This window comes from Bubalus bubalis, chromosome 1 (assembly GCF_019923935.1).
Source record: "Bubalus bubalis isolate 160015118507 breed Murrah chromosome 1, NDDB_SH_1, whole genome shotgun sequence".
NCBI classification, from domain to species: domain Eukaryota; kingdom Metazoa; phylum Chordata; class Mammalia; order Artiodactyla; family Bovidae; genus Bubalus; species Bubalus bubalis.
Window position 1 is genome coordinate 46,655,195 of NC_059157.1, and position 12,531 is coordinate 46,667,725.

A 12,531-nucleotide genomic window follows, 5' to 3' on the forward strand; every position below is an offset into this window, starting at 1 on the left:
ATGGAGAAGGAAAGGCCACAGTACGGGGACCACACGGTCACTCAACAATCTTGCCAGAAGCTGTACTGCCAAGGTAGAGACGTGACGGAAAGAGAAAACACCAGAGTCTGAGGTGCAGACAAATCTGACCAGTGTCTAAGGAGAGAAAACAACGAGCAAGTCAGCAGTTAAAGGGGAATGGACCAGCCAAAGGATAACAAGATGGATGTTTTCATACATTGCCAACACAATGTGTTGCATAACTGCTACATGACCTGGTCTAGTGTTTTACTGTTACATATATTTAATTTTCATCAGGACCAAAAAAAAAGGGAGCAAAGAAGGTTTACAGATTTGGCAATTGGGCCTTTGAGAGATGTCATGACTTAGAGACCATGTGGCCATTAACAACTGGAAGAGCCTGATGCGAAGAAAAGGAACACAGAAAAAGCTGAGTCAGGGGAAGAAGGTCAGAGGACGAGGAACATGACAGTCAGACATGACTGAAGGAACGCAAGCAAAGAAATCTTGAAATGCAGGAGTGAACTTCAGAAAAGGCTACCTTCCGGTGGCTTGTTTTGGATCAAATGAAAAGAAAACTGCAAAAAAAAGTTTAAAGTGTACAACCTGAAGAAAACCCACCACGTACCTGTGTAATTTCTTTCTGACAAACACTGCTAAAATGCTGTGAATGCACTAAGTGTTAGCTCAAGGTTTAGAAATAAAAGTTCTACTTGAATTTCATATTGTAGCCCACTAGGGATTTTTTTTTTTAATTCCTACTAATGAAAATTATGTGTATTTACATACTTAACCAACCTTATGATAAACAGAAATTTCCTGGAAAAAAAAAAGGGGGGGCCAAAATCTGCTTGTATTAACACTGGGTAAAAATCTATGGCAATTTCTCCATAGACATTTTTGTATAGCTCTAATCGAGTGGAGCCTAAATTCTTCTCACATTTCATTAGTTCACAGACATTTCCATGTTCTGCAGAAACCTCATATCTAACAGGAGGGGAATATTTCATTTCATTAAAAATGCTATTTCTTGACTTGGTATTACATCAATTAACTTATGATAAGACAGATGAACAGTCTATACAAATTAAGAACGAATAAGGGAAACACACACACACACACACACTCTAATTACAGTCTTCTGACTAGCTCCTCAAATCATAAATTTTAATTCAGCTTTGCCTGATTAGAAAGGAATATATCTCAATGCCTCTTGCCTTGTTTAAACTCCAACTGAAGAGTTTACAGTATGAAACATGGAGCACCTCTTCTGAAGTATGAGCTTGTAAAATCAAAGATTTTCTTCTGTCCAAAAAAGGGGAAAGGCTACCTAACAAGAATGTAGCTCAGGAAAACATCAAAACACACTCTAACTTTGGCACGTCAAGGTCAAATGGCCAAATGGCAGATTGCTTGAATGGCCACATTCATTTCACTGTAATTCATGTTACCAAAAGTTAAAAAAAAAAAAAAAGACAAAGGAGGGGTTTAAAGTCTTGTTTGTGAAGAGAGTTGCTCAATTTGTCCTATATACCTGCCTCATCAACTTGAAGTCTGGGCCTGAGGGCTGAATCTTAGCACGCCAGAATTGCAAATAAAGTTTTAGTGGCACATAGCCAGCTCAGGCATTTTACATAGTGTCCATGGCTGCTTCCACGCTAAAAGCAGCCTTGAAGTTACAGCCGAGACTGTATGACCTGCTAAGTGAAAACTAATCTGGCTGACCCCTGCTCCACTGTTACTGGGTTGAGGGGAAGCGGGCAAGATGGGAAGCGGGCAAGACCTCAACCCACTCTCCCTAAAAAGTGCGGCAGCCAGTATGGTGAGCCTGGGCCGCTGAGCTCCAGACCCCCCAGGATGGGTCCTCAGGTGGACGCACTGGGCACCAACGTGCTGAGGGACATCAGCCTCACCGCACAAGCACGCCGGGATGCAGACGGGTTTCTGCAAAATCCACCACTCTCCATTCACCGGCTCCTTATCTAATCAACCCATGAGCCCAGGCATCCAACTTTCCTCATTTGGTGAAACTCAGAAGTCTATTAAAATAAAAATGTTAGGATTCTTAAAAAAAAAAAAAAAAAGTTCTGTTCAACAAAGCACAATGTTCAATTTGTTAAAAAAAAAAAAAAAAGAAAAAAACACCATATGTCTACAGGAAGCACAGGACCCTGCTGGCGTAATTCTCCTTTACAAGGCTTCTGAACCCTTTAATTCCAACTATTCTGAGAGAGGTTGTGCGCACGTGCTTCTTGCGGGCTTCTCTCACCCTATCTGTAAAGCAGCTCCTTAAGACTTTCCTCCAACCCACCATATGTCAATGAAACACAGTTCTGTTACGGCACAGACTGGGAAGCCGAAAACGTTCACTTGAGAAAAAAAATATGGAAACGAAACAGTGAATGAATGTGAATGGGAACTAGGAAAACTGAATTCCAGTCACAATTCCTTCACCAATACTACACAACTCAGGATAAATTATTAAAATCTATCCATTTTAAAGCTGTGCTTCAGTTTCCTCAGGTGCTAAGTCAGTGGCTCTCAACCACTTTTCTGTCTCTGTTGAGTTTCACACAAACAATACTTATGCCACAATTCTCAAAATATCCTGGGGGCACATAAAAGTTTTGTGTGTGTGTGTGTGTGTTTACCAAGTCTTTTCCCCCAGTGTTCCTCCTTCTGATACCCTATCATCCAGAGGTGCCCATCCCAACCCCAGACTCTTTAAGTCATTCTCCTTCTTGCCTGGAGAACCCCATGGAGCCTGGCAGGCTACAGTCCACGGGGTAGCAAAGAGTGGGACACGACTGAGCGACTATCACTCACTCCACTCACTGATTCAATACAGCAACGTGAGATTCAGGCGAGCATGCACATCTGTCCATCGTGCACACGACTGTTACAACAGTCCGTATCACTAGAACAGGCGCCAGAAACGGGCTGTTAAATTAACTACCGCACCTCCTCCCAAGGGGGCCTCTTGCTTACCTATTCCCAGTTTTACCCCGGAGGGACATGAAGTTTCCTCTTTTCTCTAATACAGTCTGAAGCCGCTTTTCACATACAACACAGCTTACTGTCAGGGCAGTGACTGTAACACCGAAGCAACATTTCAGCGTGGGTGTTTTCTGCACCTGTCTCGTGTATGCCAAAGTGCTGCTAACACTAATACTACAGTTTAAAGGAACCCAGAATTCATTTAATACAAGTGAAACTAAATAGCTCATGTACTTTAGGAATAGAAAGTTCACATGTACATAATCACAAATGTTAAATTTGGACTGTTCTAATAATCTGCTGGTAAGATACAGTATTATCCAAGAAATTTACACTAAACAATACTTTAAAAAATAAAGTTCATCCTAGACAAAATTAAAACTTAAGTTAAAATTTTGAACTATTATTAATTACTGGAACTACTGGTGTTCAGCCTACCGAAGACGACTTAGGGCGAAACTTCAAATATTTACAGGGCTACTATGTAAAAGATAGACATGTTTTGATTGGGCCCCAAGACTTAGACTGGAATCAAAAGATAAAAATTACAGAGAAACAGAGCCTTGATGTATAACAAGAACACATTTCTGAAAATTACAGCCTTGATGTATAAACAAGAACACATTTCTGAAAATTACAGCTACATGAAAGTGAAACAGGCTGCCTTGTGAAGCACTGACCTACCCATCACTCAAAATGCAAAGACATCAGGTGACCAGCAGATCACTCCTTGGACCAGGTGGAAGGTTAGACCTGTCCCAGGCAGGAATCCTAGAGTGGGTTGTCATTTCCTCTTCCAGGGGATCTTCCTGACCCAGGGATGGAACGTGCGTCTCCTGCATCGCCTGGCTGACTCTCTAGCGCTGTTGTCACCTGGGAAGCCCCCTAAAGCCCCTGCTGAGATTAAATTCCACTACTACTCTGGCACCACTAATCATTCTGAAGGACACTAGGAAGTAAAATGGCATTTTTAAAAACACTCCAATTGCATGGTGGTAAGGAATACATTGACTACGAGTAAAGTCTGGTGGTGCCTAGATTTATACTAAGGCAACAGCTGTTTTACCCACTGTTGTCTTTGCACCGATCCCCTGAAAAGGTCCCTGGGAAGCCCAAGGCTCCTCAGATCACAATTTGAAACCTGCAGCTCTAAGGACTCTGATAGGCAAAGCTGCTATAATAAACAAAGAGCAAGGAGATGAGGAAAACAAAGGAAGAGCATCTCCACTTGCCATCAGCAGCGTTATTTAAGCTGAATTCACGGGAGTACCATGAGCAGCACCATCAGTCAATGGCCAGTGTTTAATTGAATGTATTTTCATCCCAAAAGAGAAGCCTGTCAACAAAACTATCTCATAAATTAGATTCTCTGGCAAACATGGCTTTGAATCAGTGGTATACGCAGCTATCACAACAACACCCTCACGTCCCACCAGAAAACCATACAGAAGACACAATATTTCTTTTAAACATTTATTTATTTTGCTGCACCAGGTCTTAGTGGCAGCATGTGGGATCTAGTTCCCTGACCAGGAATGGAACCTGGGCGCTCTGCACCGGGACAGTGGGGTCTTAGCCACTGGACCACCAGAGAAATCCCCAGGAAATCACAATATTTAATGGCATACAGCACCCACTCATATCTCACCTTTCTCACTCTACAAAGAGTAGCCCAATTCCTGGGAGCAAGGAGGATTTAGGGAAGGCAGAGCCAAGTCAGAAAACTGGCAAAACCTGTGAAAATGTAAATGTAAAAAAGCCTTTCCCTATCTTTGCTGCACCTTAATTCCAAGGTTTGTCTCCTTAAAATAATTTCCTTGAAATTTACATTTCCAAATAGAGAGACTTGTGCCTGGAAATTCTGCATTGAGATTCTCACAACAGTTGGAAAAACAAAATCTGTGAGCACCTTCCAACAGAAGAACCAGGTTCCAAGGAAGCTCTGTCACTGGCAATCCTGGGTTAGAAAAGAGAGCAGACACCACTTACCTCCAGCCCTGCCTAGCATCCACAGAGCCCGACTCTGGGTATGAGTCCATGGGAACTGTTTCATCAGATATTTTTTATGACTCAAGAAAATCTCTTTGCCCCACAATTTATTGACTCAAGAGCTGCAGTCCTCACAGTAATTAAGGATTAAAACTGTTAAATACAGAAGCTATTTTAAAAATCTGAATAAAATTCGGTAAGGACAAATGTAAACTAAAAAAAATTTTTTAATGTAAAGATATATAAATATATGCTGGAACATGATTATACTTATCTATAATGGACTATTATACACTATATAACTTGTAGGTTAAAGTGGCTAGAAAAGTAACTCTTGGAGAACTTTTAAAGGTCAAAGACAGAAAACACTTTAGAGATCTTAACTGCTCTACTACTTTGTCCATGAATCATATTTAATAAGACCATTTTAAAAAAATGTAAAATAACTATGAACAAAAGACTCAACAGACTTTAAAAGGCAGAGAAGAGGATGGGAGAAGAGACGGGAACCAAAACACATCAAGTGTAGCAGGAAAGTAACAAATACTGTAACGCTGTGAAAAACTATTTCTTTTTATATGCCTCTGCTGTGTGCTTTGCAAAACCGAAAATACCTCAAAATTTTAAAATATTGGTATTAAATACATTCACAGTTCAGACATTCCAAGTGGTCATTTAGCCATTAAAGCAAAAGCACCCTAAGAGCTGCTGAAGAATGTGCTAAGTGAAAAAGCCTTCGTGATTATGAGATTCAATGTTTTACATAATCATCTTTTATGGTAAACAATTATTGTGGGGGGGGGCATCTAGAAATCTCTACTGGGGAACAACTTCAAGATAATTTTAATGGCATAAATCAGCTGTAAGAGAGAAGGTGTAGACATTCACATCTGGAAATGGAGTGAGAATAAATTGGATAGATCTCCCATACATACAACACTCTGTGGGTATCAGAAATACAGGTTGAACCTTGTGAAACTGCCATTTGGGGAGGATCAAGCAGTCCAAATAGTGACTATTTCCTAAGGTTCAACCTCATATTTACCCACCCACATTCCTCTCCAAGTGCCTCCCTCAGGACAAGGATTTCCAAGTCACTCATCGGGTAATCCACCTCCAAAAGAAATGCCACAGGATAAGAGACACAGAGCCCCCGCCCTTCAGAGGGCTGTGAGGGGGACATGCAGACACACACGAGTAACTAACGAAAGGGGCGCGGTTAGAGCTGGCGGACTTCAGCCAGACTCCGACGGCTGAGCACCTCTTCAAGACGTGGGTGAGGGTTAGCTAGGGTCCTCTCGGAGCACGTGTGGGATAACAGTTCAACAAGCAGCAGCTTCTGATGGAATTTGCATTTGGGACGGAATCCACGTGGGCACTTTACTCAGTACAGGTGGAAGCCTTGCTTTTTTCCACTAATGGCCATTTTTGGCCTAGAACACTTAAGACTTCAGTTTCTTTGAACACACTTTCGGTAAAAACATAAACTTTCTGGAGGGCCATTTTGGCAATATATATTAGTTTAAAATGTGTACACCTTCAATCCTACAGTCACTCCTAGGAAATTACTCTAAGAAAACTACGATACCCATGCACAAGAATTTAGCTACCAAAATACCACAAAATTATTAAGACAGTAAATAGATGAAAACATAGTTGTCCATTAATAGGAGTTTGGTTCAATAAGTTATTTTCATTGATTGAACAAGTACTATGCAGCCATTAAAAAAGTGCTGACCCTAATATCCTTAAATACTGACATAAAAACATTTTAATAAAATAAAGAAAAAAATCAGCATGCAGGGTCAATACACAGCTTCTTCCGGAAGAAAAAAGTACTAAAATATACATATATAGCTTCTGGATGAATATACACCTAAATTGTATTAGTTTTCCTTAAGTAGTAAGATGAGAGCATTCCAGTCTCTCTCTTTTTATATTTCATTATATTACCTAATTCCTTTTAAAATGAAAAGGTGTTTTAAAAACAAACTTTTAGGATGGGGGTGAAGGGCAAATTCAGTTTTAAGAAGAATTTATTCCCCTAAGCCTATGCCAACTACTATCTTCTTAGATGCCATAGTTTGTGAATTCTGTGTCAAAGCCTTGAAACTATGCCTCAACACTGGGAACTCCACCGACTCCATATCCATACAACATTCTAAATATTTTAACAATCAGGGTGGTACAGATAGCTTTTCCGGGTTTACTGAAAGAGTCTTGCAAACTGTACTTCAAGCATCACAAGCGCTTGCAACTGGCTGCTCCGTCTTTGGGGAATGAGAGGGAAAACTGGATCCCTGAGATCTCTGAGTCTAGAATCAGGGCAGACTGAAGAGATGTGATGGGGAAAGGCCAAGTGTGGCCTTGAAAAACACAACAGTCAAGGAAAGCAAGAGAATGAGAGCAGTTAAGACAAGCTGCCCATTCTACAGCCAGGCAGCCAGGGCTGAGATTCTTGAGGATCTGGGAAAGCTAACACCAAAATGTATTCTTTGGACGATATGAGGAAAATAGAAAGAACCCAGGAAAGAATGGAAGAAAAAAAAATCAGAGTGGTCAGTGTCCAATGACTGCCAAGTTCAGCACAGATGAACGCTGTGTCGACAGCAGAGTGCAAATAGTAAAGTCGGGTCACGGTCCGCGGCACGGTCGAACGTGCGGGTATAAAAGGGTTAGCCGCAAGATTGGCGCCATGCCTTTAAATCACAAACTGGACTTACTTTAAATGCAGTGGGCGTCCAAACGACCCCTGCAGCTAGTCTGTGCAGAGACATCAATACCGGCATTGGTGTCAAAGGTTATAAATGAATAAATTTAAAGAACGAGCAAGAAAGAACCTATGATTACAAGACAGCCAGAGAATGGCTACCCACTCCAATATTCCTGCCTGGAGAATCCCATGGACAGAGGAGCCTGGTGGGCTACAGTCCATGGGGTCGCAAAGAGTTGGACACAACTGAGCAAAACACACGAAATGACTAGTTGTCGGCTATTTATGTGCCTGGGTTATCAGTGAACATGGGCTTCCCTGGTGTCTCTGATGGTAAAGAAATCTGCCTGTTATGCAGGAGACCCAAGTTCGATCCCTGGGTTGAGAAGATCCCCTGGAGAAGAGAATAGCTACCCACTCCAGAATTCCTGCCTGGAGAATCCGAACAGAGGAGCCTGGCGGACCCCAGCCCATGGGATCACAGAGAGTTGGACACGATTAAGCAACTAGCACTTTTTTTTTCACTCATCAGGAAACGTGAGTAGTTCAACCGCAATGTACTTTTTGTTCCTTAATAAACCTACTTGTGTCCAAGGTCTCAACTCAAAAAAGAATGTCATTCAGAGGTCACTTAGGGCCAAAGTGGGGGCTCATTTGCCCATAACCAACCATTCCCTTTGTGATTCCGGTTAGTCAAAGGAAAAGGGCGGAATCCCCAAGGCATTGCTCTAGATCTCATCAGAATCATCTGGGGAGTCTTTAAAGGGCACTCCGTTTCACCCTGATATGCTGATTCAGTTAGACTGGGGGTTCAAAACCTTGGGCATTACAATTCTTCAGAGTGCCCCAGGTGTGAACAAAGGTGAGAATGACATTCTAGTAGCAAGTTGGCTGGCTTCTCATCACTCCAAAGATGAATGATCCTGGCTGAACTATAGTTAACAGAGGATTTTCAGCAATGCTCTCCTCCAACTTTAAGAAGCATAAAAGCTCCACTTTTCTCCCAGTAATAATGGAGCCCTCCCTGAATGTGAAATGACAATTTTAATAGGTGACTACTTGTGGTTAATACTACCTGAAAAGGTGGGAAAATGCCAAAATTGAAGTATCCATGTTTGCTATTCTGAGAACATTGAAAACCCACAATCCTTTTAAAACTGGGGGATTTCCATTTCGGTCCTCCTCATTCCCCCTCCAGACGCACTTACAGATGAATAAAAGATGGGAATCAAGAAGACTGGCAGGAGTCCTGGTTACCATGGCAGCAAGCAGATGAGATGCCACAGCTCATGAAACTGATAGTGAGAGCAGGCATCAGGTGGACAGCATGGAGCGGCACCTGGCTTATTGACTGCTCTCCTTCATGCACAATTCAGTGCACGGCCTTCGCCTTATATTTCAACCCATTCAGGGCGCAGGAGGGGACGCAGCACTGGAATGACAGGGAGACCAGGGAGATAAGAATCAGCAAAGGGCTTTGATAGTAGAGAACAAGGGTTATCAGCAGAGTCAGTTTAGCTTCTGTGAATCTTCTAAGTGTCACTGTATGTATGGGTTTAGCAAAAATATCAGCCGACTGGTTTAAGGGAAATTTTTTTAAAATATGCCTCGAAAAGAGGCAGATACGTGGGCTTTGGCAAGAGAGTCAGATTTGTGTTATCTTGGTGAACAGACCCAAACTGTGACTATCCTGCAGGGGTGCTTAATTCAAGCAATGGGAGGAAGGTTCTTACAGGACTACATTGCTCTAAAGAGAAGAGAAAGGGCTTAAAAGCATAGAGGAATTCAAGAAATCAAAACACCCTTCAAGAGTCAGCTACTTCCAAGGAAAAGTGTGCCTCTCCTTCCCTAATCCTGTGTGTGTGTGTCTCACTCCACATGCATCTTGAGAGTGCCATTATTTAGGACACCCTCTTCCCCAACCAAGCCTCTCCAAGTGGCTTTCTGTTCCATCGTCACCAGCTGCTGGAGATCCAAAGAACCTGGAGCACAGGATGCAGCCGACCAAAGTCTGATGAATAAGTGCATCAGAGAGTATGTGGAAAGACAGACGGACGTTACTAACTGTACTTAATTCAACTAGAATGGAAAAAATGGCTTCAACTAAAAAATGAAAATTCAAGGAGAAATAAGATCTTCATTGCAAAAAGGCAAACAGCACACACATACACATATATACAACTACACATTATATATATAATGTATGTATATAAAGGTAGAGACGTGTAAGAAAGTTAAGCATATCTTGTTAGTCAAAATCAGAGACGTACAGTCAAGGAACTAGGAACAAACAGGTGGAGGGTAGAAATAAAGACACAGTGGGAGACTCAAAATGGTGCCTCCAAACTTCTGAAGATTCTTGGGATGCAATAAAACCAGTGGACATTCGACTCGTAGAGTGTACCAGAGAACAGTACAACAAAACTGAGACTCCAAACACCTATCAAAACTTATGTTAATGAGTCAGCAAGCCCCGTGTGAAGACAATAGTATTTTACAGAGAATCTGCTATAGGGCATGACAATAAAATCTCAAATGAGAGCTAGAAGGAGTAAAATCCAAAGTTAACGACAGACCTCATTCTGTTCTATTTCCTTTCCTGTCAGTCTAAAATCAGCAGGATCTACCCTGGAGTACTGCATTCAAACTTGGAGGTCACATATAAAAGTTGTCTAACTCCCAAGGTAAGCAGAATTTCTCAGTTCCCTCTGTGCTTCTGGTTGACAACATGTTCTTTTAGGATAAGGCAGAAATGGGCACCAGGCCCTGAAATTTCAAGCTTCAAAAGCTAAGTGAAGAGTGGATACCACGATTCCCCAGCAAGTTGGGAGGATTCAACAGAAGCATATTTCGCCCCCTCTTGAAAACCTACAAGGACTCCTGTGAAAGTGTTGCTGCTAACACACAACTCTACAAGAATGAGGGAGAGGAGGGGAAAACAGCAGTATGATTTTAAGAAAAAGAAAGCAGGTGGAGAAAAAGCACCAGTGGGGAAAATCAAGAGTCAACCATACTTACACTGTAGAATTCCCAAGACCTGGGGACCGGCAACACGGAGTACACCTTTGAAAATGAGGGTGAGTCAGGAACTAAAATAAAGCTGCTTGAAAGTTTATGGAGTAGTTGGAGCCCTAGATGCATGTTTGGAGGCTGAGTCTCTGGAGTGGATAAAACAGAAATACATGGACTGGAGGGCACAGACACAGCTGTTAAGAGGCGATATCATGCACACTCAGTCATGTCTGACTCTGTGACTCCGTGGCGTGGACTGCAGCTCTCCAGGCACCTCTGTCCACGGGATTCTCCAGGCAAGAATACTGGAGTGGGTTGCCATTTCCTCCTCTAAGAGATCTTCCCAACCCAGGGATCAAACCCACATTCGTGTCTCCTGCATTGTCAGGCAGATTCTTTTACCACTGTGCCAGTAAGTACTCAAGAAACAACGGAACGTGCCACAGAGAACCCAAACTAGCTTGAAGGGACACCTGCTAGCTAAATCTGGAAACATCTGAGCAAAACAATGACAGTAATGAATCATAACCTACTAAATAAGGCAGTACATGAGTTCAAACTGATAGATAAAAGGCAGTACATGAGTTCAAACTGATAGATAAACAGGGAGAAGAGGAAATTCTTGATTTCAGTATAGTAAAAAAAGGAAAAAGAAAGAAAAATCACTGTTTTACACCACCACAGGAATAACTTGCTCAGGCAAGAATTATCAATGGATTCTAAAACTATGGGCTAGTTTGATGAGGAATAATAAGTTATTTATGTGAACTCTGTGAAAGCCACTCAGTCATGTCCAACTCCTTGCAACCCCATGGTCTATACAGTCCATGGAATTCTCCAGGCCAGAATACTTAAGTGGGTAGCCTTTCCCTTCTCCAGGGGATGTTCCCAACCCAGGGATCAAACCCAGGTCTCCCACATTGCAGGTGGATTCTTTACCAGCTGAGCCACAAGGGAAGCCCAAGAATACTGGAGTGGATAGCCTATTCCTTCTCCAGCAAATCTTTCCAACCCAGGAATTGAACTGGGGTCTCCCGCATTGCAGGCGATTCTTTACAAACTGAGCTATCAGGGAAGCCCAAATTAGAGTTTATCAGGGAAAGTGAAAGTTAAGTCGCTCAGTCATGTCCAACTCTTTGCAGCCCCATGGACTGTAGCCCACCAGGCTTCTCTGTCCACGAGACTCTCCAGGCAAGCATACTGGAATGGGTTGCCATTTCCTTCTCCAGGGGATCTTCCTGACCCAGGGATCGAACCCAGGTCTCACGCACTGCAGACAGACACTGTAACCTCTTGTGCCACCAGGGAAGCCCAGGGAGATACACTCAATTATCTCCCCCACAACTTACTTATTACCAAAAGGGAAGATGTTTACTAGATAGTGGAGAGACACAGTACGTACCACTTGAATCAAGTATCAAAGTTAATGTCAACAATAATGAGACAATACATCACACACCTCCCAATGTGAGGCTTTGTGGACCTATTATTATTGTTTATGTTGTAGTCAAAATGTAACCAAAAATGCATACTGAGTCAAGTCATGAGGAGAACAACCCTAAATAGGAGTGGAATTCACAAAATGACTGGCATCTAAACTTCAAAAATATCAGTACTACAAAAGACAAAAAGAACAGCTGGGAAACTATTTCAGACTAAAAAAGATAGACATTAAAGCTAAATGCAGTGAACTGGTTTCCAAACTTAAAAATAAAAAATAAAAAGTTGCTATAAAAGGACATTTAACAGAGTAACATTTGAATAAAAGCTTTAGATTAAAATATTGTACCACTGTTTTCAGATTTTGATAATTATTTTAT

The 12,531-nt window shown here is 41.9% G+C and overlaps 1 protein-coding gene across 2 annotated transcripts in view; it reads right to left on the reverse strand.

Moving 5' to 3' along the window:
* The window catches only part of MRPS6 (mitochondrial ribosomal protein S6), a 64,323-nt gene that overhangs the window by 17,863 nt on the left and 33,929 nt on the right, over window positions 1-12,531 (reverse strand). The gene's annotated exons all lie outside the window — the stretch shown is intronic.